Below are 4,283 nucleotides of genomic sequence, written 5' to 3' on the forward strand. Positions count from 1 at the left end.
GCGCCTGCACTGAGAACCTTAGATTAAACTCCTCGGATACCGTAACGCTTCAGTGTATTATAATCAGTTGAAATGCGAGAACAATATTATTGTATCGAATTGAATAATAAGAATTAAAATAAAATATGTAAGTATCAATATTCCTTACTTATTGGTAATAAAACTGTCATAATAAATTCCGATAGATCATGCACACTCTACAGTCACTTTTGATGGAAATATTTTAGGAACACCTTGGATGTCTTGCAAGCTCAATGTGCGATACGTCCGAGGTGTTCCGAATAAGCGCATTAGCTTAAAGATGTAAATGCATGTAGATTCTAGGCCTATTTGAGTTTTGTTGTTTTTTTTGCGCCAAACGGAACATCACCGATTGGTGCAAAAATGTGTTACTTCCTATACAATCTCAAGTCGAGTCAGAGGACTTAAACCGAAAGTTAGTCGGGCGTATTTTGCATTTCAGAAAGCGGCGTAAGGTGTCATGATAGGTCACGCAAGCCGTTTGACTCACTTAAACTTTGTGTAACTTTTTATCGTAGAATGCTACTAGACGTTTGTCGTAGAGCAAAGTATTGACAAACGTCTAGGTGACCTAGACTAGGGAAAATATGGCATTACCTGGCGGATCAAGAATATCACCAATGGTTCTACCGCTGGTTTCATATAAAGATTTGGCATTTTATGGGTTCTAACTCTTTAGAATCTCTTTATGCGGGAACAATAGATGGCTTTATTGTTATAGATAGTCCTAAATTCTCTTAATTTTAAATATTTAATATAACACGTTTAATCTTTACATGCAATGGACTCTTGACTTTAACAATAGCGAATTATTTTCACGTAAGAGAATTCATTCAAAATTTTGATTCTTCCCAAACACATTGCTATGCATTTATTTATTTCTTCCATCTGTGCAATCATTATTTGTTATGTATCAAATATAGAACATAATATTGTGCAATAGTAATCGATGTTAACATATAATTTTTTCTCAGTATACTAGATTTTTGATAGCATCAGTGTTCATAGCAGTTTTGTGTTGATGGCTGCGGTGACTTTTATGTATCAGAAAGATCCAGGTCCAAAAGCAGGTAAAAGATGGAGATAGAAAGACAGAGAAAATAAAAGTTTAGAACGATGAAATTATTCTTAAGTCTTTCATGTGAATAATACTATTTCTTTTTCAGAAAAATTTTCAAAAGAGTTCCATAAGTATGCCTTGCAGTCCCTTTAAAATAATATTTTTTTTTCTTTCTAAAATATTTAGAATTCAATTGCAACGTTCATAAACAGTATATGTATTTAATTTAAATGTTGTAGAATGTTTTCTGAGCTCAGATGACAGCACCACGACACACTGGAAATTGAGATTGAATTCAGTAATGGCCGGTCGCGTATCTCGGGTTTAAACCCCCGATCAATGAATCCGAGTTTTTTCATACCCAAGCACAACATTTTCCCGAGATTAATCAAACGCTACAGTCCGGAGCGATTTCGGCTGGACGATGGATTATCCGTTCTTCGCCAATCATAGAAATTCGTGGGGCCCCAGTAAATTGTGGTGATGAAGGACAGCTTGTAATAACATTACAGACGCCAATAAGAAGTTATAAACACCAGGTAGACGTTCAAATCGAAAGTAAGTCGGCTTGATTTGTGTTATCATTAGAATTCCTTGTGGCTAGAATTTGTGAAATGCAGACAACTACAACTATATACTATTATATCTATAAAACATATTTTTATTTTTTGTTACATTGAAGAAAACTGATTGTAAAGAAAGTTACAGTCACCAGTCATTATTAATTATCTGAAATAAATTCAAATAATATTTTTAAACCTATAATGTAAAAACAAATCTTTTGTCTAAACCATTATCTTACAATGTTGAATATATCATCATGACTGACAAATAAAAATGTAATAAATAATAAATTCAATTTATTATTTAAATATCAGCAAATTTCTTTGCTTTAGTAACATGCATTTGAAAAGGAAAAAGATCTGATTTGAAAAATAAACCTGTAACTGATTACTTTGTAGGCGATCTTCCGAATGGAAGTTGGTAAGTCAGCGGTGGACAAACAATTTGAGATCAGGTGCTCGTCAACAAGTGGATGTACACCTGCTTCAATTAATTGGATTGGAACTCTGGGAAATACAACTTTTCCTCTACATGGAATGAATTTTACTTGTATCACAACATATAACGGCGATGATGGTTGGTCTGTAGGTTGTACTGGAAGTATTCCCAAAAGTGTGGTGAGTTCCATTGACGAGATCACGTGCCGCCCTGTTCTTCAAAACCAGACAGAGGCTGACGAAGCGGAAGCTAAAATTTCAAAAGAAGTTTTAGTTTGTAACGACAGTTTAAGTATGTTTTAATAGTATTTCAATAACTTGGCCGATATTCGATACAATATTTGCATTTACAGCTAAAAATTACCAGATTTGAATATCAATCCTACTTCACGTTGTACAATATTGTAGAGTTACTATTTACTCTTAAATTAATTAGTATGCATATGCCATTATTTTCTAACTCTTACATGTAAATATTTATTGAAAAATCCCTCACATTATGATGTCAGTTTTCTTTATACTATAAATTTTTGTTATTCTAAAATTGTTTTTTTTTAATTCGTTCCAGATTTGATTTAATACTACCAAAATATAAAAAACCATACAACAAATGAAACGTCTGACCATTTCTAGATCAAGATGATTTATTTATATATTACCTTTTTAGTTCGTATTGCAATTATTAAGGGTCCATTATCAACGTTTTGATACAAGTTGTCTCGAATTGATTGTATTGTAGTATTTTTAAATTTTTCCTTCTGTTATCATATTAGGTTTTTTTCGTGCCGTCATATTGTTTACTGCGTGTTATGATATTGTTAAATTAACAAATACACCTATTAAAAACATAACATTTGCTAAACAGTAATGAAAAACACACATTAGCTAAATTTAAATTAATCACATTGCTATCAAACTTTCAGAGAAAAAAAGTAATGTTAACTGTGAATCTTGCTTGTTTTTAAAAAAGAAATTAGTATATATTGAAATCGATTTTAGATACTAGTTATATTGTTATATCATATGTTACGAACGTTTTTTGTAATATTTCTGTCGTTTATCTTTTCGTTTGTTTTTTTTTTTTTGTACAGATTGTAGTTTTGACTGATCTGGAGATAATCAGGACAGGTATTATTCAGATCCGAAATTTTGCAACATTTTCCACCGCTGTGAGGACGATAGACTCTACACAGCTCCCTGTGGTAAAGGTGCATACTTCTCTACTCAAGCCTGCGTCTGCAGCCATATTGATGACGTCATAAAGGAAATGGGCTGCGATAGGGATGGGATGCGACTTAACGTAGAAAACGTAAAAACGCTATGCACGGATGCTACTGGAAGTTAGCGCACGGGTGTATTTGCACGGTGTATATCTTGCAATTATAAGCTAAGATGTATGTATAAACACATTGACGAATTTTCGTGACAATGAATGTTTAGCGCTGAATTTTTATCGAAAAATATCCTATAAACCTGACTTTCAAGATAGGAAATACATGTAATTTAATATTCAAAGGGCGGGTTTTTAATGTACAAGAAGCAATTTTACAAGATCTTGGTTCAATTCTTTACTATTAAAGTTATAAATGTTTCTTCTTAGGAAACATTCACAGTCAATTTAAATGTCGTGTAGGAGTTGCACAAAAAATAAAAGTCACCTGTGTAATAAACCAGTAAATAAATATCATCAATCTGTTTTCACCCGTTACCCCCCCCCCCCCCCCCCCCCGTTTTAACCCGTCTAGGGCTATACTAGGTACAAATGCTTATATCAACACACATCTTACATTTTACTAGTAGAAACGTTTTCTACTTCAGTTTTTAATCAATGAAAGTATTTGAAATACAGCTTTTTATACAGCGTTCAAAAGTATGATGAACAATCGGACGCAGCAGTTTTGGCGAAAAGTATTAAATAAATGACGATGAGCACAAGTTGTGTTTGTTTGTACATGTATGTGACTTGATAATATGTTTATTATTTAAAATTATAAATACAAATAAAGATATAGGTGAAACAAAAATTGAATCGAATCAAATAAATGATAGAAATACAATCCTTAATGATGGAAAGAAAATATTTGTATATCTTTTAAGCGGGATTAATAAATCATTTTTATAAATCGATATTTGTTATATCTTCGTTAAAAATAGTCGGTTTGTTTTCAAAGGTTTTTAACGAACCTTTAATTTTATGTAAA

The 4,283-nt window shown here is 32.2% G+C and overlaps 1 pseudogene; it reads left to right on the forward strand.

Moving 5' to 3' along the window:
* Positions 1-608: 608 nt before the first annotated feature.
* LOC128180684 (uncharacterized) lies at positions 609-3,427 on the forward strand (annotated as a pseudogene).
* Positions 3,428-4,283: the final 856 nt, after the last annotated feature.

Source organism: Crassostrea angulata, chromosome 4, assembly GCF_025612915.1.
Source record: "Crassostrea angulata isolate pt1a10 chromosome 4, ASM2561291v2, whole genome shotgun sequence".
Taxonomy (NCBI): Eukaryota; Metazoa; Mollusca; class Bivalvia; order Ostreida; family Ostreidae; genus Magallana; species Magallana angulata.